Source organism: Pelophylax lessonae (genome assembly GCF_965119305.1).
Source record: "Pelophylax lessonae genome assembly, chromosome: 3".
In the NCBI taxonomy this organism is placed as follows: domain Eukaryota; kingdom Metazoa; phylum Chordata; class Amphibia; order Anura; family Ranidae; genus Pelophylax; species Pelophylax lessonae.
In genome coordinates this window covers 110,923,682-110,949,479 of record NC_138770.1, presented here as the reverse complement: position 1 = coordinate 110,949,479, position 25,798 = coordinate 110,923,682, and the positions used below count along the sequence as shown (strand labels likewise).

At 44.2% G+C, this 25,798-nt stretch overlaps 1 protein-coding gene across 1 annotated transcript in view; it reads left to right on the top strand.

The window, feature by feature from the left end:
- Positions 1-586: 586 nt before the first annotated feature.
- The window catches only part of RCAN2 (regulator of calcineurin 2), a 255,499-nt gene continuing 230,287 nt past the window's right edge, over positions 587-25,798 (top strand). Inside the window, exon 1 of the mRNA XM_082249910.1 lies at positions 587-724. The gene's annotated coding sequence lies outside the window, so the exon portion shown is untranslated. The remainder of the gene's footprint in view (positions 725-25,798) is intronic.

Here is a 25,798-nt window from a genome sequence, read left to right as displayed (position 1 = left end):
TACAGGATTTATATAGCGCCAATTATTATTATACAGGATTTATATAGCGCCAACAGTTTGTGCAGTGCTTTACAATACGAGGGAAGACAATACAGTTACATTACAATTCAATACAGGAGGAATTGGAGGGCCCTGCATGTTAGAGCTTACAATCTAGAAGGGAGGATCAAGTGAAACAAATGGCAATAACTGTGGGGGATTGATCATTTCTAATCGATCGTATTTGCATGCACGTCGGAACTGATCGTAATACAGGTCAATTAAATGGCCGCTTCCAACAGATCGTTTTTGATAGGACGTATTTTCATTTTAACACTGTATGTGTTGCGTGGTTGGATGTTTTAATCAATGCTGAATGGCTTGCTTGAGGTCTCTGGTACTTTGATCGCTCACAGATCGGTGCGTGTATGCCCACTTAAAGGCGTACTCCCCCCCTCGTCTCCAGCACCTCCATACAAATCCTCTGTAAGATGTTTTCGCCTTGGCAAGAAGACAAGCGGTGCTGTGTGTGTGCAGAGGCTGCATTGTGCTCTCTTAACAGCGGGCACAAGTGGAGTCCTCAGGTTCACAGCACAGGCAGAGAGTGGGAGTGGAGTGGGTGGCTGCCCATTGGCTGCCCTGTGTGACACTCATGCAGTGGGGGTGGGCGGGCTCTGTGTACAGGAGCACAGTGTGCAGGGACAGAGCAGGAAAGGACGTGGAGCACACAAGAACAGCTCTGCAGGTAGGAGAATGACAGGGATTGGCATCATTGGAAGGAGGGGGGCTCAAGCCTTTGTTGGCAGTTGCTTCATTTGCAATGCATTGATTTTTGTTCATGGTGCTTGCCCTCGAAGGGTTAAATCTCATGCAAGCGACTAAAAAAAAAAAAAACCTCAGGTGCAGCTAAGCCCGTAAGGTGCAGAGAAGAGATGACGGGTGACACAGGCTGACACGGGGACACACTGCGGTCTATGGGGAGAAGAGACTGCGGAGAGCACAGAGAGTTTCTCTGGGAATAGGAAGCAGCGATCAGCAGCGGGGACTGATTATCTCCGCAGCCTCTTCAATGATCTGGTCTGGGGGGGGGGGGGATACAGGGCTTAATATAGAATGATGCTGCATGAGAAGGGACCCGTCAGGGCAGCTTGGAACTTTCCGTAGAAGCTGACACTCTATGGCTGAGATCATATCGCTCGTTTTGTTGCAGATCTTTTATTTTGCAGATGAGAAAATTCCATTTGAGAATTGCATAGACATCCTTTCAAGATGCACCCTGCTCCGTCCGTAGTCAGGGGCTCCGAGGCTACCAGTTGCTCTCAGCTCCCTTTGGTTGATGACGTACCCGTCACAATGATTGGAATAATAAAGCCAGCACACCAAAGTAGCATAAAAAAGGTTTGTATTAGAAAAAAAAAAATGTCAAGGTATAATAAAACACCATCTCAGGACTATATCTCATCATTACACATAATGCAAACTGCTGACAATTACAGGCAGGAGGCAACAGGTCCATATCCAGGATGGTGACAACACATCCTGAAACGTTGTCATCCTCCACCAGATTTCCTTACGGAGCGAATGTATTTATCTGTACGTGTTTTCATCATCCTGGACCTGTTGTCTCTCTGCATTGCATGCCTGGAATTGTCAGTAGCTGCAGTATGTCTGGTGATGTGACAAACCAGGGATGGCTATCTCTCACGTTTTACTATATATATATATATATATATATATATATATATATATCTTGTGAACATTTTCTAATACAAATCAATGTATGCTTCTGCTGGTCTAGCTTTATTCTTTCTAATTATTGGCTAATTTTGAGACTTCTAGGGATTGTTCACAGTTGCTTTGCTGTCTGAAGAGCGATTTTTGGACCACTCTTCAGAGAGCATTTGAGAGGCGGCGAAGAGTTGTTGTATTGCCTCCTTACTGCCTGCCTTAACCCCTTTAATGCCACTCTAGTACACCGCAAACGCATGCATTGCACATGGTTGTGGGGCACTTGCAGAGCAGCTCCATGCACTAGAATGGGTCCTATTCGGCAGACGCTACACCCACCAAAAGTGCCAGGGGGTGTAATTCCTGCAAGTGTACACCCCCAGCTGCTGCCTCTGCAGATATAGGTGGTTGGGGAGACAGTAAAAGCATGGTTCAACCACTGAGTTTTACCATCCCCAACCACTAGTGTGAACAAGCCCTTAAAGAGGTTGTAAACTCGTATAAATTTTTTTTTTTTTTTTTTACACCCTGCAAAAGAAAGACATAATGAGCTAGTATGCATCGCATATTAGCTCATTATGCAATACTTACCTCAGAACGAGCCCCCGCCGTGCCGCTCACTCACCTCTATGACGGGCGACATGTCTAGTCGCCCGTCTTCCGGGATCGCGGCATCCGGCCATCTGATTGGCCGGAGCCGCGGTGACGTCACTCCCGCGCACGCGCGCGGGAGCCGACAGTCACGGCACGGGGCTCTGAAGGAACGGCACGATCGGCCGTTCCTTCAGAGCGCATGCGCCAGTGACGTCACTGGCGACATGTAAGGTAAATATCTCCTAAACGGTACATGTTTAGGAGATATTTACAGTACCTATAGGTAAGCCTTATCATAGGCTTGCCTATAGGTACAAGTTGTAGAGGAGGGTTTACTTCCTCTTTAAAAGAGAAATATGTTTTTTTTTTTTTTAAATTTATTAATCATACTTACCTAGGTGGATGCTGCCTCTGTCCCCCACCATCTCAAAGACTGAGAACCAAGCGATCTAACTCCACCGATCGCTCAGGTTCTCAGGGCTTCATGAGCAGAGAGCTGGTGACTGTCACTCAGCAGCTCCCTGCTCTGTCCCCCCTGCGCTCACTGGAGCGCTGGGCTGTGGAGGGGACGGGAGCGGCCGGCTCAGGCTCTCAGTGCTTGCTGAGAGGCAGAGCCAGGTGCCATTTCAGGCATGTGGGCAGATCCCAACTCCATTGTCGTGATGTTGCCCGAACCTGGACCAGTGTTCCGTTAAAAAACCCTACCCGTGAAAATTCCCTACCCTCGTCACTTCTGGTGAGGATACGTCAGGCATCAGCTGAGCCGCTTCCCAGTGCGCATGTGCGCACAGTAAATGATCTTGGCTTCCGGGAAAAACTCTTCCCTCCTTCCCAGTCCTTAAAGCGGCGGCTTCCCGTCAAAATACCGTACCCTGGTTCCCCTGGCGGGTATAGAAAAATTTAAAAGTGCCTCCTAACGGAAGAAAATGTATATATAGTAATCGAAATGGAATGATAAAAAAAATGTATATATTTTAAATTTTCCTCCATTAGGAGACACTTTTACATTTTCCTCGAACTGCTGGGGAACGAGGGTAGGGTATTTTCACGGGAAGCCGTTGTAACGTTAAAAAACCTTACCCTGTGAAAATTCCCTACCCTCGTCACTTCCGGTGTGAGCCGATCATTTACTGCCTGAGCATGCGCATTGGGGAGCGGCTCAGCTGATGCATGACGTACGTGCATAGGAAGTGATGAGGGTAGGGAATTTTCACGGGGTAGGGTTTTTTAACGTTACACCGGCTCTGTGACATCAGCAGACAGCGGACTTCAGCTCACTGTCTGCTGAAAACGGGTCACAGGAGTTCAGAACGAAATGCACTCCTGGGATCCACAGGAGAAGTACAGCCAAACAAGCTTTCCCCGTACTTCTCCTATACAGTAATATTAAAGGCAATTTTTTTTAAAAAAATAACAAACATGTTATACTCACCTGCTCTGTGCAGTGGTTTTGCACAAAGCAACCAATCCTCCTCTTCTGGGTTCCCCACTGACACTCCTGGCCCATTCCTCCTGCCGAGTGCCCCCATAGCAAGCAGCTTGCTCTGAGGGCACCCGAGCAGGCTCGCTCCCGAGCAGCTGCTCTGCATGTCCATTCACACACAGAGCCATGGCTCAGCCCCTGCCCCCTCTCTGTCCTCAATGGCTTATTGGATGGGATTGAGCCAATATGGAGGGAGAGTCCCTGGAGAACCGAGGCTCTCACGCATATTGCTGGATCGTGATGGGGCTCAGGTAAGTATGGGGGGGGGGGGGGCTGCTGCACACAGAAGGTTTTTTACCTTTGTTCATAGAATGCATGAAGGTAAAAAAAAAAAAAAAAAACGTGAGCCTTTAGGACCACTTTAAAGTGTTAAATCTTTGCTGATAAAAAATGAATATGCTGCATACCTTATCTTCTTGCTTTCTCCCTGTCCCCTTTTTTTGCACAGATATTCTTTGCGGCAAAATTGGCTTTGTAAAGTCTGCCCTCTTAGGTGTAATGCTAATGCCCAGTACACACGATCCGAAAATCGGGCGACGTTCCATCCGTTATTTTTCGTATTCTAGCAGCTCTCAATAATATTCGCTAACGGGAGAGGTTACTCACGATACGAATTTTCTCGGACGATAATTCTTAGCTTCCGGTATGCGTAACCACGCTGTAGCGTGTGAGGGGAAAATGATGTCTACTGCTCATGTGCTGTCTACTGCTCACCATTTTTTTCGGACGAACAACATACTGATAATATGATTATCGTACGATGTGTTATAATACGATCAAAATTTTTATGCTTGCACGACCGGATAATATCGGGTGAACTGTCGTGATCGCCTCTCGTAAGCTGTGTCCGATTATCGTCCGATCCTTTCACAAGCGTTCATTTTCGTCCGATTTTCGGATCGTGTGTACGGGCCATAAGGGCGCACACACACAGTGTGGCAGGGCGTCCATCTCACTGTGCCTGCTCAGGTGCTGAACATAGGGCACACAAGAGCAGTGTGGCCAGGGTTCTTAGAAGTATGCCCTCTCAGGTGTCATGCTAAGGGCGTACATACACAGGGTGACAGAGGGTCCTTCTCATTGTGCTTGCTTGGGTGCTGGGCAATGGGCACACAAGGGGAGTGTGGTTGGGGTCCTTGGTGTGCCTGCTTGGATGTCATGCTGAGGGCGTGCATGCGCAGTGTGGACAGGGTGCTTATAGTGCCTAGGGCGTGCAGTGTGACAGATAGATAGGGGGTTGATTTACTAAAGGCAAATGGACTGTGCACTTTGACAGTGCAGTTGCTGCAGAGCTTAGTAAATGAGGGGAAGCTTCACTTTGCAGGAAGTGGATTTGAAGTGCACACTCCCCAACTGGAAGTTCGGGGAAGCTGCTCTGTGTGACCTGGAGGCGAACATCAAAGTATGTAAATGCTGGACACAAACATGAAGCAAAAAATGTTGTGGGGCATGAATAACTGTTAAAAGTTGAAAAACACTGAGGTTTTAGTCTCTTTACTGCACTTTAGCATGCATACTGTTTGCTTGCAGATATGTAAGTTTTATATAATATATGCAGATTGATTCGAAATACTATTTTGACTATCTGCTGCCTTATATTGTCGTGTAAGCAAAAATCCATGCAACAGATGACTCTTTTTATGCTCATTAAACTATTTCACATTATTATCATCAGACGTTTATTGCATATTTTACATTCCTTGCGGCTCATTGCCACCTGTCATAATGTAATGAGGCTTACATGTAGCCAGGGACCAGTTAAATGAAAACTTTCGGCGGCTGTCACTGCTGCAAATGCTAGTCTCCTGGCTGTCATTTTTGCTGTCTTGCTTTCAAACTTTGTATACCTTACCCTGAAAAAGTATGCAGTCCCCTGACTTTACAGCTATATGCATTTGTTCCAGGTTAGGGACTGGTCAGTGTATAAGCCAGGCAACTAGAATCTTCAGAAGGGAATTGCCAATCACAGCCTCAGTGTGCACTTCATGGAAGGGTTGCTTTAACCATTTTGATGCCTGAGCAATTTTTTAATTCCTTTGCACACAATAAATCCTGCATTTTTGGCTAGAAAATTACTTAAAACTCGCAAAGCATTATACTGTACATTTAAAAAAACGCAGAGGCCTCATAGAATATATAGATGGTAGTTGTGTTTTTGCGTTGCATGCATGATATAAAGTAATCCGTCCAATACCTTCATTTTCTGTTCTGATTTCTCTATATAGATCTTTAGTTGTCACTAGGGGGATCACCAGCAGAAAGAAGGGGGCTCTGATTCCTCAATATAGATATTTAGGATCACGAGAGGGATTACCAGCAGGAGGAAGGGGGTTCTGACTCCTCTATAAAGATCTTTAGTTATCATTAACCGGTTGCCGACCGCCGCAAGTACATATACTGCGGCGGTCAGCCCTGGCCAGGCAAAGTGACGTATGGGTACGTCACTAGCCTGTAAGCCAATAGGGAGCGCGCTCCCGCCCCGGCTCGTTCACGGACACCTCCGTGCGTGTGACCGGTGGACCCGATGTCCGCCAGTCACTCGCGATCGTCCGCTGTGAAGGGAGAAAGGCAGGTGACTAATGTAAACAAAGCCGCCTGTCACTCTTCCTTGTGTAACAGCACAGATCATACGGTCCTGCTATGTAGGACCGTTGATCTGTGCTGTTACATGTAAAGCCACATTCCTGCACAGTTATAAACACACCCCTAGGGACACACTTAACCCCTCCTTCCCCAATAAAGTTAACCCCTTCCCTGCCAGTGTAATTTTTACAGTAACAGTGCATATTTATAGCACTGATTACTGCAGTAATGTCACTGGTACCCCCAAAAGTGTCAAAAATGTCAGTCAAGGGTCCGATCTGTCCGCCGCAATGTCGCAATCCCTCAAAAGAAATTGCAGATCGCCGCCATTACTTGTTAAAAAAAAAACAATAAAAATGACAAAAATCTTTCCCTTAGTTTGTAAACGCAATAACTTTTGCGCAAACCAATCAAAATACGCTTATTGTGATTTTTTTTACCAAACATATGTAGCAGAAAGAAAATATAAATATGTAGCGCTAAAACATAATATTAAAAAGTCCAAATATAGTCCATATAAAAGAATTTCCAGAGATCCCAGTGAGAAAATGCACAGCAACCAGCACTGAATAACTAGTGAAGCAGATCCGCCACCAAGTAAAGTGCCAAAACACGCTTACCAGATGGAAATGATAGACAGGCATTCAAGTTATATCATGGCAAACTGCATACCACTGTCATAGGGTCATCATCCCAATCCACTTCTCAGAGGGAAGTCTCATAGGTATAATATCAAGTATCACATCAGATCAGGAACCGCTCATAGAAAAAAGATAAAATCCCTCATAATGTAGTAAGTAACCATCAATCTTTTATTCAAAATAGCTAAGAATACAACTCACATTAAGCAGGGGGTATCTGAGCATGTAAAACGCCGATCAGCGTGGTTCCGGATCCAACCGACAAGATGGCCGCGGTTGTCCTCTACTGCGCATGCGCGTCCCGGCGTCCAATATGTAGCAGAAAACAAATTGGCCAAAAAAGTTAAAACAAAATTGCAAAATTGTCGCTCTTTTTTTGTTTATAGCGCATGATCAAAAAATCGCACAGGTGATCAAATACCACCAAAAGAAAGCTCTCTTTGTGGGAAAGAAAGGACGTCAAATTTGTTTAGGTGCAGCGTCGCACGTTAAAGTCACGCGTGCCGAATCGCAAAATAGGGCCTGGTCAGGAAGGGGGTAAAATCTTCCGGGGCTTAAGTGGTTAAAGGGAACATCAGCAGGAGAAAGTAAGTTCTGATTCCTATATATAGGTCAATAGTTGTCACTAGAGGGATCACCAGCAGGAGAATGGAAGTCCTGAATCTTCTATATAGATCGTTAGTTGTCACTAGAGAGATCACCAGCAGCAGGAAAGAGGTCCTGATTCCACTTTATAGATCTTTAGTTGTCACTAGAAGGATCACCAGCAGGAGAAAGAGGTCCTGATTCCACTTTATAGATCTTTAGTTGTCACTAGAAGAATCACCAGCAGGAGAAAGAGGTCCTGATTCCACTTTATAGATCTTTAGTTGTCACTAGAAGGATCACCAGCAGGAGAAAGAGGTCCTGATTCCACTTTATAGATCTTTAGTTGTCACTAGAAGGATCACCAGCAGGAGAAAGAGGTCCTGATTCCACTTTATAGATCTTTAGTTGTCACTAGAGGGATCACCAGCAGGAGAAAGAGGTCCTGATTCCTCTATATAGATCTTTTGTTGTCACAAGAGGGATTACCAGCAGGAGGAAGGAAGTTCTGACTCCTCTATATCGATCTTTAGTTATCACTAGGGGGATCACCAGCAAGAAAAAAGAGGTTCTGATTCCTATATATAGATCTTTAGTTATCACTAAATGGAACATCAGCAGGAGGAAGGAGGTTCTGATTCCTCTATATAGAGCTTTAGTTGTCACTAGAGGGATCCCCAGCAGGAGGAAGGAGGTCCTGATTCCTCTATATAGATCTTTAGTTGTCACTAGAGGGATCTCCAGCAGGAGGAAGGAGGTTCTGATTCCTATATATAGATCTTTAGTTATCACTAGAGGGATCAACAGCAGGAGGAAGGAGGTTCTGATTCCTCTATATAGAGCTTTAGTTGTCACAAGAGGGATCACCAGCAGGAGAAAGGAGGTTCTGATTCCTCTATATAGATCTTTAGTTGTCACTAGAGGGATCTCCAGCAGGAGGAAGGAGGTTCTGATTCCTATATATAGATCTTTAGTTGTCACTAGAGGGATCACCAGCAGGAGAAAGGCGGTTCTGACTCCTCTATATAGATATTTAGTTATCACTAGGGGGATCACCAGCAACAGGAAGGAGGTTCTGATTCCTATATATAGATCTTTAGTTGTCACTAGAGGGATCTCCAGCAGGAGGAAGGCGGTTCTGACTCCTCTATATAGATATTTAGTTATCACTAGGGGGATCACCAGCAACAGGAAGGAGGTTCTGATTCCTATATATTGATCTTTAGTTATCACTAAAGGGAACATCAACAGGAAGAAGGAGGTTCTGATTCCTATATATTGATCTTTAGTTGTCACTAGGGGGATCACCAGCAGGAGGAAGGAGGTTCTGATTCCTCTATATAGATCTTTTTTTTTTTTTTTAAATCAGATAATTTTTATTAGAAAAACTTTTACATTACACACAACAGAAAAAACAAAAAGAAGAAAAAAGGAGTCACATCCAGTACAGTGCTCCCCTGCTGGGTATTAATAACACATAACAGTAAACAGTAATAATTGACACTGGTTCAATTTACAGACAAATTGTCCCAACCTCAGAGAAAACACAAATGCATAAAGTAGAATACACCCCTGAATCGGGGATCCCCCTAGGTTCAAGGAGAACATACCAGTGCACGCATCAGTGCCCCCAATCGGAGGCATGACCAGCAGAGCATCGTTAAAACTGGCCCCATCACATATGGAATATGCAACTGGATAAAAAGGAAGAAAAAAGAGAAAAGAGAAGAAAGAAGAGAAACACAGAGGAAAGAAAATAAGAAAAATAGTGATCGATGGTGCAAACTCTGATCAACAGGGGGGGGGCAGCAGAGGTATCCCCCCCCCCCAGCTGACAACCTCCCCGCCCCACCAGGTAGAGAGTAGTATGTAGGCCATTCCTCCCCCACCTGTAAGATATCCATCCAGACCCAGCCTAAAATGAAAAAAAACATAAGATCTACTACAAACTCAAGGGGCCGAAGAAACAACCCCCCCCAGGAATCTATTCGTGACCAGGTGTGGAGGCGCCAGGCCTGGCACATCCAACCAAGGCCCCCAAATGCGCTCAAACTTCATGGGACTCCCCCTATGCAGATAAGTCAGGTGCTCCCTGGCCAGTAGAGATTTGACCTCCTCCGTCCATTCCGCATGAGTAGGAGCAGACGGGGAATTCCACTTCCTCGCTATCAATTTGCGAGCAAGAAATAGCGTCCTAAGAATTGCCTCAAACACCCCCGGGGTATACAATTCCTCGTCTAGCCAGCCCAGTATGCAAAGCTTGGGGTCCTGAGGGAGCTTCAGCCCCCAGATGGTATTAATGGAGCGAAGTACTTCAGTCCAGTAGCGGTGTAGTTTTGGGCATCGCCACAGCATGTGAAGCAATGTGCCCTCATGTATCTTGCAGCGGGGACAGAACGGAGAATCCCTCCTGCCCCAGCTATGCAGACGCTGCGGGGTCCGATAAGTACGATGCAGTATGAATAGTTGCGTGAGGCGTTGTGAGGCCGACAAGGATACCTTGAGCACAATAGATCTTTAGTTATCACTAGTTTGATCACCAGCAGAAAGAAGGGGGGTCTGACTCCTCAATATAGATATTTAGGATCACGAGAGGGGTTACCAGCAGGAGGAAGGGGGTTCTGACTCCTCTATATAGATCTTTAGTTATCACTAAAGGGAAAATCAGCAGGAGAAATTAATTTCCGATTCCTATATAGAGATCTTCAGTTAGACTTCACTTAGTATACTGTCGAGACCTCACTTACAAAAGATGTTGATAAAAAATTCTAAAGAATAAAACATATCAGGAGAGATTGCAAGAAACTAAGTTTGTCCATCCCTAAAAGAGAAGTACAGCTTTTTTTGGCTACACTTCTTCTATGAATCACAGGAGTGCAGTTTTTACTGAAGGTTTTACTGTATATATTATATGAAACACTACTCAATCCCCATCCTAGTAAAACCATGCTTCACCCCAAAATTAAAGTGAAAAAGAAATAAATAAGGTTTAGTGAACTAACTAAACTCTACATGTTTCGCTCATAAAACGAGCTTCATCAGGAGTACAAAAGACTATCTGTGCACCAAATCAAACAGATAAACATATAAAGCACATGGTGATTAAAAAAAGGGCCACATATGTCTTAATATCAGCATGGTATGATTGTCTCTGACTGTGAATGATATAAAAGTGGAATGTACGCTCTACTTGTCATACTATAAGACCTTATTATTTGCCATCATTTTGATTTTCCTGAGTTTTGTGTCTTTAAAAATGTCCAATAATAATAAAAAAAAAAAAATATATATATATATATATATATATAAATCCACACTAGCAAGCACATTCTGCAAGCCTAATTTCGACTTTACAACCAACATGATTCATGAGGTGGATATAACTTGTGGGTGGTAAATTACTTTTGTTTCTGGCAATTACTTTTAATTGAATTTGTAATTCCTGGTGGATAAAACATGGATAAAATGAATGGATTGAAAATTGGCAATTGGCAAAAATGGCCAGCACAAAGGCATCTGCAAACAAGATTCTTGATTTGTACTATGCAAGAAATATTGGAGTTTTCTGGGTCATGTAATCATTATACATTCTTCTTTGTATATTATTAATTAGAAGTATAGAGATAAATAAATATGGAAACCCAAAATCGAGGGAACATAGAGGCTCTACACATAAATGGAACAGAGAATGGCTATGTTTTGTGACCCCTGTTATCAAACACACTTATTTATATTAAAGCCCCACTCTGGGAAACTTGAAAATTCTCGCCTGCAGTGGGGCTGTACCCACACTGCAAGGGGTAACTGCTTATGTAGGTCTAGAGCAGGGGTGGCAAACTCAATTTAATCAAGGGCCGAATCAGAAATATGATTGCCCTCAAAAGGGCCGGTTGTAAGGCTAGATGTTCAGAGCATCCCTTACATTACAATGCACCACCCTTAACATGTGCTGCTGATGGGAGGAAGCTGGAGGCATTGCTGGAAAGTAGAAAGCACAGGGACTGGAGGAGGGCCACATGAAATGGCCCGGAGGGCCGGACTCGGCCCGCGGGCCTTGTGTTTGACACATGTGGTCTAGAGGCATAGAAAAAAAGATTTATTTATCTAATCTTCCAATCTCCAAGCAGCTTGTTATGGGGTCACCCAAGCCAAGCCACTGCTCTGTGTGTCCATTCAGACATGGAGCTGTGGCTCGGCCCCGCCCCCTCTCTCTTTTCATTGTCTTACTGACTTTAATTGACACCAGCGGGAGGTAATGACTACTGTTGCTGCACCTCAGCTAATGAGGAGTGAGAGACCCGGTAGAGCCTCAGCTCTCGTGCATATCGCTGGATGGAGATCGGTCTTAGGTAAATCTTAGGGGGGGCTGAGGGGAGAGCTGCACACTGAAGGTTTTTTGAAAAAAACCTTCAGCCTTTACAACCACTTTAAGCATGTTTTAAATATTTGTAAATAAAGTAATGTAATTTTTACATAGAACTTTAGGCAGAACATTATTTTTCATATTGAATAGAGCAATGGATGGATATAACCGCTGTCAGATTTTATTTCGCCATCTATGTCCCATTGTGGAGATTTCCATTCACTTCCTGTCCCATAGCCAAACAGCAAGTGAGAGGAAATCCTTGAAAATTAAGGGAATTCCTTGGGGACCCCCAGGTCACCAGAGAGAGTGTCCCTATTGGAAGATTTTCCCTATTACATTTCTAGGGACAACCCAACATTTGGGTTTTCTTGTACGTTCACTTTCAAATGGTAAACAGGACAAATAGAGAGGGTGAATTCCTTAACAGATGGCAATAAAAATGTACAGATGTTCTAATCCCTCTTCACTCTCTATCCAAAACAGAAAAAAAGTTATAAAGTCAATTGACCTCATGGTGTACCGTTAAAGTCAGAGATTGCAGAGTAACAGTCATTTTCCTGGATTGGAATTTGTTTAGGGATAACGAATGTGGTACTTGGGAAGTCCTTTTAAGTTGATATGGCTCAACGAGTGTAAACGAGCCCTAAAGCTGTCCAATCGTGCCTATAGAACTGGAAAAGCTACCTTCAGAATGGCAAGCGGGAGGAGATCAAGGAACATGCCGATCTCCTCTAAAGTGAATGAACTCCAGAACCACTCAGCTTTGGGTACTGTTGAATGTGCCTGGTGATGTGTTCTTCCTCCAGTCTTCTTCTTCTACCTCCGGTGATCTGTTCTTCCTCCAGTCTTCTCTACCGCTGCTGTCTTCTTCGCAGCCGACCAGGTCCTCCTTTGACGCTGGCTACCGCCGTTGTGTCATCTGAGATGTTTGCCAGTCCTTATATAGTCATGGGGCGTGGGCCATCCGGTGACATCACTATAAGACTCCACCCCTTGTGACGTCACATGACTTTGAGCGATATGATTTATTTATATATTAAAAAAAATATATAATATAATTTATTTATAAAAAAGATTGTAGCGCAAGCGTTTGATGCACGCTGGCCTCTTTTCCAGGCAATTACCGAGAAGGAGCCAGTATGCCTTAAAAAAAGCCTGCACAACAATCTTTTTAGTTAGGCTATAAAAGGTATAATCCTAAGCCTACTTTTGCCAATGTCTAATGTGCTACAAAATTCTGCTGCATCCTCTGCTTTTAAAAAATATATATTTTGGAAGTTTTTAGCCCGGGTGCAAGCTAGTACGGCTTTGAAATCACGCTACTTCAGCGCAATTTCAAAGCAGCAGATTGGTGCAGCTCCGATTTCACTGCAGCTTGCAACTTCATTTAACAGAAATCAATGCAAGTTGCAATGAAATAGAAAAAAAGTAGTGCAGGAACCTTTTTCAAAGTTGGTGTGACTTGACTCGCAACATTCTGAACGGTTCCATTGCTGGCAATATAGTGCGACTTGTCATGCAATTTTAAACTGTCAAATCGCATGACAAATCGCACTGGTGTGAACCAGGGCTTAATGTGTGTGAAGAAACTGACTCGGCAGTTAAAGGATCAAATGTTATGAATTGAAAATGCATTTTTTTTTTGGAGTATAAGTATTTATTCACCCTTGTTTATCAGCTTAAAATTCAATTTTTGCTAAGGTTCCAAAAGCCCAAACAACATCGCATGACAAATCGCACTGGTGTGAACCAGGGCTTAATGTGTGTGAAGAAACTGACTCGGCAGTTAAAGGATCAAATGTTATGAATTGAAAATGCATTTTTTTTTTTCTGGAGTATAAGTATTTTTTCACTCTTGTTTATCACCTTAAAAGTCCATTTTGCTGAGGTTCCAAAAGCCCAAACAACAGTGCCCAACTGATAATACCAAGAGCTAATGTACTAATACTGTCAGGGGCTTGTTTCTTGTATATTGTATTCTTTCGATTGGGGGCAGAAAAGATAAAGATCAAGCAGTACAAATATGAGGGCATTTTCAGGACCGACATGTAGAATAATGCATCTATAGAGAGTGCAAAGCTTGGAAAAAAGTTGCATGCTATTTCCAGCAGTGTACTCCCTGGAGAGATGGGGATTAGCATTTATAGAGAGTGTGCAGGGTGGAAAAAAAGTTGTATAGAGTCTATAGAGAGTAAAGCAAAGCTCTTTACAAGTCTATTACCTTGCAGGATTGTAAATAGAATGTAATGTGAATGCCGTTATAGTGTTTCTTACTGGAATCCACTGCTTGTTTTGTTTTTTTGTTTTTTTTTTTGCAGCAAACTAAGCGCCGGTTCACATACGAGCGACGCTACTTTCAGGGGCGACCTCCGAGATCGCGGAGCGAGCAGCGCGCCGCGACCTCGGAGCGGCCGCCACGGACTTCATAACATTGAAGTCTATGGCGGTCGCCTCCTGGTCGCCCCAAAGAAGCTCCGGACCCTTTTTCTAGGTCGGAGCGTCTTGTGTCGCTCCTATTAGAACGGGTCCGCAGCTTTCCTATGGGAGGCGACCTGCGGCGACCTGTGAGGCGACCAGGTCGCCTCACAGGTCGCCCTAGTGTGAACTGGGGCTAAAGTGTTTGTACAGTTTTCTAAAGTATATATGAGAGTGATTGTGGCCAGTCTATGCAGATATTCAAATTGCCAAGAGTAAATGAGCTTTAAAACAAACCCTCAGCTACTGTTGAGAAATTCACCTTCAAATTTACAATAAAATCATCAAGTCCTTCTAGCTATGTCTCAGCTTTCTCTCCTCTTCCATTGCACCTTCTCTGTGTTTATACAGGTGCATCTCATAAAATTGGAAAAGTTAATTTATTTCGGTAATTAAATTCAAAAAGTGAAACTCATATATTTGATATAGATGCGCTACACACAGAGTGATATATTCCCAGCCTTTCTTTCTTTCCATTTTGATGATTAAGGCTTACAGCTAGTGAAAACCCAATATTCAGTATCTCAGAAAATTAGAATAATACATAAGACCAATAAAAAAAGGATTTTTAATACAGAAATGTTGGCTTATTGAAAGGTATGTCCATGTGCAGTATAGTATGCACTCAATACTTGGTCAGGGCTCCTTTTGTATGACTTACTGCATCAATGCAGCATGGCATGGAGGCGATCAGCCTGTGGCACTGCTGAGGTGTTATGGAAGCCCAGATGCTTTGATAGCGGTTTTCAGCTTGTCTGCATTGTTGGGTCTGGTGTCTCTCATCTTCCTTTTGACAATAATCCACAGATTCTCTATGGGGTTTAGGTCAGGCGAGTTTGCTGGCCAATCAAGCACAGTAATATCATGATCATTAAACCAGGTATTGGTACTTTTGGCAGTGTGGGCAGGTGCCAAGTCCTACTGAAAAATGAAATCAGCATCTCCGTAAAGCTGGTCAGCAGAGGGAAGCATGAAGTGCTCCAGTAATTCTTTGTAGAGGGCTGAGCCGACTTTGAACTTGATAAAACACAGTGAACCAACACCAGCAGATGACATGGCTCCCCAAATCATCATGGACTGTGGAAAATTTAGCATTTCATTTGTAAATCAAGTTCCCAGAGTCTGGAGGAAGAGTGGAGAGGCACAGAATCCAAGTTGCATGAGGTCCAGTGTGAAGTTTTCACAGTCAGTGATGATTTGGGGAGACATGTCATCTACTGGTGTTGGACCACTGTGTTTTATCAAGTCCAAAGTCAGCGCAACCTTCTACCAGGAAAGTCTTTGATAGAAAAAAATCTCAATAAGCGTTTATATATTGGTTTACGCAAAAGACTTTATGGCAGTCTAGCCGCGTACAGGACCCCGAAAACCAATCACTGCTTTCAGGCTTTCTAAGGGCGTAAATTGTTGATTTCACTCCTCACTACCTATCACAGTTTTGGAGGCCATGAAATGCCAAGATAGCACAAAACCCCGCAAAATTACCCTTTTTCTGAAAGTGGACACCCTAAGCCTGAAGGCAGTGATTGGTTTTTGGGGTCCTGTACTAGACTAGACTGCCAAAAAGTCCCACACATGTATCCCAGCAGAATGTATTTTGGAGTGTCATTTCACATATAGCCATGGCATCTGTGAGCAATTTATAATTTAAGTGACAACTTTGTGTGAAAAAAAAATATTGCCATTTTCCTAAAACTTGTAGCAAAATATAAAACATTCCATTGACTCAACATGCCTCTCAGCAAATAGCTTTGGGTGTCTACTTTCCAAAAAAGGGTAATTTGGGGGTGTTTGAACTGTCCTGGCACTTTATGCACAATATTAGATGCTTATGCCAAACATCACTCACTCTTCTAACCACTTGAAGACCAAGCCTTTTCAGACCCTTTTTGTTTACATGAATTTTTCCTTACTAGAAAATGACTTTGAACCCCCAAACATTACAATATTTTTTTAAAGCAGAGGCCCTACAGAACAAAATGGTGGGTGTTGCAATTTTTTTTGTCACGCGGTATTTGCACAGAGATCGGGTCTATTAGACTCTAGATCTCTCCTCTGCCCTTAAAGCATCTGACCACACCAAGATTGGTGTGATAAGATGCTTTCCCAATTGTGCTGTTTATATCTGGTAAAACCGAAGTCATGAAATGCCCGTAGCTTCCAGTATCTTAGGCCAAAGAGATGATTGGAGCCATTCTGGTCAGCTGACGGAACCACCAGCTGCAATTTCAGGTTACCCAGTGGGACAGGAGAGCCTAATAAAACCGTGAAAGGTGGCGGGAGGGGGGGGGGAGTCCCCTCCCGCTGCTTGTATTTGCTAAGATTGCTTCTACATGAAAGCCGACCGCTGGCTGTAAAAAACAATAACACAAAGTGTGTGGTATGCCCACCATTAGATCTCCCAGCATCCACCCACTTCTGCTGATGGGCATACATGCAATGTTCTTTTTTTCGTTCAGCCCATGGTGAAGCATAGGGGAGATCCACCCTCTGTGTCCACCCTATCCCCTATGCTTCGCCATATATGCTCTTTTTTTTAACTGCGGTGGTGAAATCACTTCCTACAGCACTGCAATCAGTGATTTACATATATACCGAGAGCAAACACTGTTGCTGTCAGAATAAACAAATCAGTGCTGCAGCTGATGGGCTTACCTGCAAAGCAAACAATGGTTAACAATAAAATACAGTAACAGTAAAACATTACAATATGATAGTATACAGTGCAGTAAAACAATAGAATGGTGGTATCTGCAAAGAAAACTATGGTTAACAATGAAAAACAGTAACAATAAAACATTACAGTATAACAGTTTTTTTTTAAAGTGCAGAAAAAGTTGAAAAGTAGAGAAGGAAAAGAAAATTAACTAAATAAAACAATAATTATTTTTGGCTTTTATATTTTTTTACATTTTTTTATTGTTTTTAACTGTTTTCAACTTTTTTTGTAACTGTAAAAAAAACTGTTCCAGGCTAGGGTCTCTCAAAATGCGATAGCCAACATCTTTTGAGACCCTGTGTGAAAGTGTCCCCTAGACTGTGCAATGCTGTACCCTATACTAATACTCTACTAGTGTGTGGTAGCGACGGAAACAGTCCCTGATGTAGAGACCAGGTTGGCCAGGACAGGAGGGTCAAAAAAAGTGGGTGTCACGCCTATATCCGTGCTTTCTACAGACACAACATGTTCTTTGGGGTGCTCTTTGAGTGGGGGTACTAGAGAGGACATCTGAAAAATGCCTCTCATGCAGCCAGCTCACTGCATCTGGATTGTGAATTTGGGCCACAGCATCTTCTGGATACAGAAGGGCTGTGATGATCTCTTCCTGGAATTTTGGGAAGGATCCACTTCTTCCTGACGCTTTGTATAGCACATAAGTGTTCAACAGAGCCAATTGGAATAAGTATAGAAACATTGTTTTGTACCAGCGTCTGGCCTTAGGGGCAATTATGTACAGCGCCATCATCTGGTCATTGAAGTCCACTTCTCCCATGTTAAGGTTGTATTCGTGGACACAGAGGGGCTTCACAACAACACCAGTCGCCGTTGCAATTTGGACTGTAGTATCTGCGTGAATGGAGGACAGAACGAAAACATTCCGTGTGTCCCTCCACTTCACTGCAAGTATTTTTTTTACATTTCAAGCAGGCTCTCCCCCCCCCCCCCCCCCTGTCTAAGTCGGGAATCTACAAGCTGTTGGGGGAAGCCCTGACGATTAGGTAGCACGGTGTCACGTGCCAATTCCAAAATTGTAAACTAAAAAGTGGCATGCTTGTGTAATAATTGTCCACGTATAAATGGTACCCCTTTCCGGATAAGGGTGACTCCAAGTCCCAAACAATCTTCCATTGTCTGGGTAGTTGGGGGGCTCCACCTTGCTATCTTTTCCCTTTTAAATCCAGAAACTACATGTATAGACTGTTGCCCTGTCACAAAGCTTTTACATCTTGACCCCATATCTGACACGCTTGCTAGGGAGAAACTGTTTAAAAGCAAGGCGGCCAGAAAATTTAATTAGAGACTCATCAACGCAGACAGCTTGTTGGGGCATACATAAGGCTGCAAACTTCTGGTTGAAGTGATTTATGAGGGGCCGAATTTTGTGGAGCTGGTCATATCCAGGGTCACCCCGAGGATGACAGAGTTCATTGTCACTGAAGTGCATGAGCTGCAAGATTTGCTTGCACCTAGTCCTGGCCATGGCAGCAGAGAACCCGGACATATGATGAATTGGGTCAGTGGACCATACTGACCACAACTCACTCTTTTTAGTAATGCCCATGGAGAGGGATAGGCCTAGAAAGGGTTTAAATTTGGAAACAGTGATAGGTTTCCATGCAAATTCTCTGGCAAGGGTCAGATTTGTATTTTCTGCAATGAATTGATCGGCATATTAATTGCTTTGGTCAATAATAGATCTGTACAGATCTTCCGTGAAAAACAGCCCAAAAAACCAAGGGGAGTAAAATCGTCTGTTTCCACCTGAATTCCGGGTTGGCCAGTGAATAGGGGAAGTACGGGCGCTGCAGAAGTGGTGGGCTCCCAATCAGGATTTGCAAGCGCATCAGGAAGGACACTATGGGCTCTACGGGCCTGTATTTGAATTCTTGGTGGCTGAGGGACACTACTTGTGCTAGCCACCGCACCAGCTTGAACTGCACTTATGGGACTCGCCATGTCACCAAGTGTTACTACAGTGCTGGTTTGAATATGACCAGGATGTACTAGGCTGCTGGTGCTTGCCAGTTCACCCGAAGGTTGAGCAGCACTAGTACCGACACTCTGCTGCAACTGTATACTGAATATAGTGTACACTGTGACAGAGTGAAAGGGTAAACTGGAGGGTAAAATGTGTGCCTATGTGTACTGGTGTAAGTGTAGTGCTTGTGTACTCTCATGCTCTTTTTTCTCACGCTGGGACCGAAAAGGGCTCCAGGAGAGAAGATTGTATCATTTCCTGTGCCTGTGTATACAGTACACAGGCACAGGAAGTTCTGAAATTCAAAAAATCATTGGCCTGGACCTGATGACTGATCGGTTCTGAACCGAATCAGAACATTGCTGGGACGGCAGGCGCACGTGCCGAGCAGTTACGTCGGTTCGCGCAGCCGAGTCACCTTGCCGCAGTAAAACTGTCCTAGCTGATTTTCATTCTCTTGGGAATTACTGGTGTTACTATCAAGATAGAAGTGTCCTCCATTAGCAATCTATTCCCTTTTGGGATATCCTGCATCACCCCCTGATCTCCCAGGTTCTACCAGCAATAAATTTACAAAAAAAGACCCTAGACTGTTTACTGAGCTGGAGTGGATCGATGACAGTTGTGTGTTTGGCTACCCTTGAAAGAATATGTGGACATTAACAGCTGCTCCTTCAGGGGTAGCGCTACACTTGACATAACTGATTTCCTGGTGATTTCCCACTGAAACTGCACTGCTGGCGTTTGTATTCAGGTTGCTGCAGCACCCACAGCTGCCTGAATACTCGAGCAGTGTGTAGGCAGGTTGTATTGGATAGTTAGTGGCTGGCCCAGGCTGAGGGGGGAAAGAATTAACGTGAGTACTTCAGTTCCTGGGCTTTTTGGATCCAGCCTGCCATCTGTGTTATAAAAAGAGGGAAGGCTGAGGTCAGAGCGTGCTTGGCTTGCTTTAGGCCGCACATGCTGTGACTGCATCGAGGGAGGACTGCTGCACCTTGCAGTCCTTTGGAGGCACCAGGGTTCCAGACAACATCCAAGACCTGGAAAATGCCAAAATGGACTACTGCCTTCGTGAGGTACGCTTGGGCAGTCAACTACTGTTAATTTTGGACTGTATTTTGAAGTTCTTCAGTAAAGTTGCATCAACTGTTCTGAGCCGGGTCTGAAGTTATTCAAAGGGAACCCCTTTCTGTCACTGAGAGTGAGGTGGCAGAGGTACGCTGGATTGGTGGAGAGGGCATAGGCTCAGCCATGTCCCTCCTAAATACAACATACTTCAATCTAGGTGTGAAGTGACATGGGGCAAGGAAAATTTACAGAGGAACTCAGCATGTTTATTCACTGCACACTGTGCAAGGCTCATCTCTAAGCCCGAAAACTACCATGGGGTTTGATGCTCACATGAACATGGTCCCTGCCTAGTCCAGGGCATTGATGAGCGCTCTCCCTGCAGTAGGTACCCCCACGTGCCCTGATGAAATGCAGTCACTGTTTACTGTGTAAATATTTCCAGCACACCATGGATCTTTAACCACTTGCCGACTGCCGAACGACTATTTTCGTCGGCAGTCAGCCCCTCACAGGCAGAGTGACGTAGTACTACGTCGCTAGCCTGTGAGGGTCTAGGGAGCGAGCGCGTGCCCCCGGAGGCACGCTCCCGCGTGGTCACGGACACCCCCGCGCGTGTGACCGGCGGACCCGATGTCCGCCGGTCACTCAGCGATCGTCGGTGCAGAGGGAGAAAGGCAGGTGGCTGATGTAAACAAGCCGCCTGTCATTCTCCCCTGTGTAGAAACAGTGATCATACGGTTCTACTACGTAGGACTGTTGATCACTGTTCCTACACCTCAAGCCACAGCCAATCACAGTTAGAATCACACCCCTAGGGACACACATAACCCCTCCCTCTCAAAAAAAGTTTACCCCTTCACTGCCAGTGTAATTTTACAGTAACAGTGCATATGTATAGCACTGATTACTGTAGAAATGTCACTGGTAACCCCAAAAGTGTAAAAAATGTCAGTCAAGGGTCCGATCTGTCCGCCGCAATGTCGCAGTACCACAAAAAAAAATCGCAGATCGCTGCCATTACGCCATTACGCGTTAAAAAAAAAAAACAACAAAAATGACAAAAATCTTTTCCTTTGTTAGTAAACGCGATAACTTTTGCGCAAACCAATCAAAATACGCTTTTTGCGATTTTTTTTTTTTACCAAACATATGTAGCATAAAACAAATTGGCCGAAATTTTCATGTTAAAAAAATTTAGATATTTACATTTTTTTTGGGGGAATTTCATATAAAAAAAATGTGAAAAATATTGTTATTTTTGCAAAATTGACACTATTTTTTTGTTTATAGCGCATGATCAAAAACTCGCACAGGTGATCAAATACCAACAAAAGAAAGCTCTGTTTGTGGGAAAAAAAGGACGTCAATTTCGTTTGGGTACAGCGTCGCACGACCGAGCAATTGTCCGTTAAAGTCACGCAGTGCCGAATCGCAAAATAGGCCCTGGTCAGGAAGAAGGTAATATCTTCCGGGGCTTAAGTGGTTAAATAAGTCAGAATGATTTTTTTTTTATTCAAGAAAGATCGCATTACAAAATAAATGCAATGTTTTGGAGACACGCAGGGTTTCCTTCGTCAGGCATGTGATGATCATCATGTGTCATGCATGCTCCATTATCCAGCTTATGGTCTCTTGCAGCACCCATTACATTGAGAGCTCGTTCAAGGAACGTGTCCAATGGGAATATGGACTGTGAGCAGTCACTGTATAGACGAAAATTTTCCACCCTGCTCAGTAGATTTTTAAATCCACTTTTTTTGAGCCAGCTGTGCCAGCAGGGCCACTACAGCTTGAATTTTGATATTTGAGCTACATACGGCTAACTTTAAACTAAGTGAGCTTCCACAGGTCTACTTACCTCCTCCTGTAGCAAAAATATAATGCACTCAGTTCTGCGTTCTAAACTTCAACTACAGTGGTGCCAACCAAAATTGATTTGTGTATGCCATGATGTATTATACTCGGTTTGTTTTCACATATAAAAAAGTTTTTGTTTGGCGCTTTCTTTTGAGTTCTGGCTTTTTGGAGTAAAGCTACTTATCCAGGAAATTGTTCTGTGTGGCTCCCTGTCCTCCTAAGTTGACAGTGGGAACTGTTATCCTCAGAATGACCTGAAACTGAACCTACAAAAATGACAAGAGTTCCTAATTTTGAATGCCTCCTATTATGTATCTTAGAGAGGGAGGATGCAAATAATCACATGAAGAGAGGCCAAAGTTCTACCCAAAAGCACCCTGAAGAACTCTCTAAATCTTGGCATAGTGTCTTGTATTGCTTCAATACTTCCAAGATCATTTTAGAAGCTCCTGCATTGAGTTACCATTTAACCTGTCCATTTATGTGTACAGACCTGAAGAGGTTATGGAGCAAAGAGGAGATCACAGGATTTTGATGGAAGGCCAGGGATGTCTCCAGTTTGAGGACACATGTTGTTCTCTGCATAATGCATTGGCATTACACAGAGATAACCTGCAGGAGATGAATAGATCAGTTTCAAGATATCTGATGTGTCCTGTGCTGCGGTATTCTGAGAGCTCCACAGAGAGACGGAGGAAAAGACAGATATAGGGGTTTGTCCTTGAAAACTGCACATAACATGCTTAAAGTGGTAGTAAACCTTTTAAAAATAAAAAAACCTGCAAGACAATAGCATTGCATACCAGCACATTATGAAATACTTACCTTAGAAGGAAGCCCTCCACCAGCACGCTGTCACCGCTGACAGAGCTTTGATCTTTACCTGGTTTTCCTTACAGGTTCATGTGCTCTGGCCTCCTGACAGGCCGAGCGGTGATGAGTCACAGCTGTGGCACAGAGCTCTGAAGGTATGGCATGGGTATGCCTTCCCTTCAGAGTGCATGCGCCTGTGATGTCACCTGCTTCATCCCATGTGAATATCTTCTAAACACCACAAGTTTAGGTGATATTCATGGTACCTACAGGTAAGTCTTATTATAGGCTTAACTGCAGGTGCAAGTTAAAAAAAAAGACTTTTAACTTTAACCACTTGCCTACTGGGCACCTTTACCCCCTTCCTGCCCAGGCCTATTTCCAGCTTTCAGTGCTGTCACACATTGAATGACAATTGCGTGGTCATGCTACACTGTACCCATGTGACATTTTCATTTTTTTTTGTACACAAATATAGCTTTCTTTTGGTGTTTTTTTTAATCAACACTGGTTTTTTTATTTTTTGCTTAACAAACGAAAAAGACAAACACACAAATGGCTGCACTGATGGGCACTAATGAGGTGGCCCTGATAGGTTGCACTGATGGGCACTAATGAGGCGGCACTGGTGGGCACTGATGAGGAGGCGCTGATGAGGCTGCACTGATAGGTGGCACTGACAGGCGACACTGACAAGCGCTGGTAGGTGGCACTGATGAGGAGGCACTGATTTGCAGCACTGGTGGGCACTGATTGACAGCACTAGTGGGCACTAATTGGCAGCACTGGTGGGCACTGATAGACAGCACTGGTGGGTACTGTTTGGACTGCACTGATAATCAGGACACTGATAATCAGTGCCCTGATTATCAGTGTAGATGTCCGTTTCACACAAGCTAGTTATCGGCTCTCTTCTCCTCATGCTGTCAGCCGATGCCGATAATCGGCTTGTGTTTACATCGTGATCAGCTGTCATTGGACACAACTGATCACATGGTAAAGGGCCGCTGTGATTGGCCATTTACCCCGATCTGTGATCAGCTGTCTCCTAAGGACGCAGCGAACGCAGAGCAGCGTGATCACAAGAGGACATCATTTTTTTGGGGGATATTAAGGATATCATTTACTGTCACTTTAAAGAAGAAGCTCATAACCTGGAACTGTAGTAGCAGGCATTTATATATTTAAGCTTCAAGTGGTGCTAGATCCACTATATTACCATAAGTATTGGGACGCCTGTGTTTATACGCACATGAACTATAATGGCATCCCAGTCGTAGTCCGTAAGGTTCAATATTGAGTTGGTCCACCCTTTGCAGCTATAACAGATTCAATTCTTCTGGGAAGGCTGTCCACAAGGTTTAGGAGTGTGTCTATGGGAATGTTTGACCATTCTTCCGGGAGCGCATTTGTGAGGTCAGACACTGATGTGGACAAGAAGGCCTGGCTCACAGTCTCCACTCTAATTCATCCAAAGGGTGTTCTATCGGGTTGAGGTCAGGACTCTGTGCAGGCCAGTGAAGATCCTTCACCCCAAACTCGCTCACCCATGTCTTTATGGACCTTGCTTTGTGCACTGGTCCAAATCATTCAGTGGAGGGGGGATTATAGTGTGGGGTTGTTTTTCAGGGGTTGGGCTTGGCCCGTTAGCTCCAGTAAAGGGAACTCTTAAGGTGCCAGCATACCAAGACATTTCAGGCAATTTCATGATCCCAAATTTGTGGGAACAGTTTGGGGATGGCTCCGTCCTGTTCTAACATAACTGTGCACCAGTGCACAAAGCAAGGTCCATAAAGACACAGATGAGCCAGTTTGGGGTGTTGGAACTTGACTGGCCTGCACAGAGTCCAGACCTCAACCTGATAGAACACCTTTGGGATGAGCTCGAGTGAAGACTGTGAGCCAAGCCTTCTCATCCAACATCAGTGCCTGATTTCACAAATGCACTTCTGGAAGAATGATCAAAAGTTTCCATAGACACACTCCTAAACCTTGTGGACAGCCAGAAGAGTTGAAGCTGTTATAGCTGCAAAGGGTGTGCCAACTTAATAGTAAACTCTTCTTCTGGCTCAGTCACAACGAATATTTGAACAGGGAGAGCGATCAGGTAGACTTCTTGCTTAGCTAGCTACAGAAAGCACGGGGGGCACCTGTATTGCAAATGTCAGAACAGATGCAGATGACCTAGTCTCAGATAAGGCCCAAATCAATGAACAATTTGAAATATATTATTCCCATCTGTAAACATACAGAGCGACTTACTCTCCTAGAGAGTTAGATACATTTTTAGCTGAGGTTAAATTCCCTGCCCTGTCTGCGGAGGCTTTGCAGCAGCTGGATAGCCCTATTACCCTTGACAAGGTCCAAATTGCTGTGATGTCTCTCCAGTCGGGTAAGACGGTCCGGGCCCTAATGGACTCCCCACAGAGTTCTACAAAACTAACCTTAAAGTTATTGGCCCATATTACTTTGCCCTCTGGGGCATTGAATGATAACTGCCTTCCCTCCTCTAGGTCTGAGGCCATAGTGGTGGTGTTCAAACCTGGGAAAGACTCTGAGTTATGCGCTTCCTATAGGCCAAAATCACTCCTTAATATAGATGCAAAAATACTGACAAAAAGTTTGGCATATCACCTAAATTCTGTCATATTATCCCTGGTTCACGTTGACCAGACCGGCTTCATGCCAGGCAAAGGCACAGATATCAACATACATAGTCTATTCACGAATATAGCCTTTAATGTTACAGGGGAGTCTCAGGGGTGGTGGCCTCTCTGGATGCAGAGAAGGCCTTTTATTCTGTTGAATGGGAATATCTCTGGCAGATGCTTAGGCATTTTGGCTTTGGTGCCAAGTTCATCACTTGGATTTAGCTACTATATAAGAACCCAGTGGCCTGTGTCCGTACTAATGGCATTCTGTC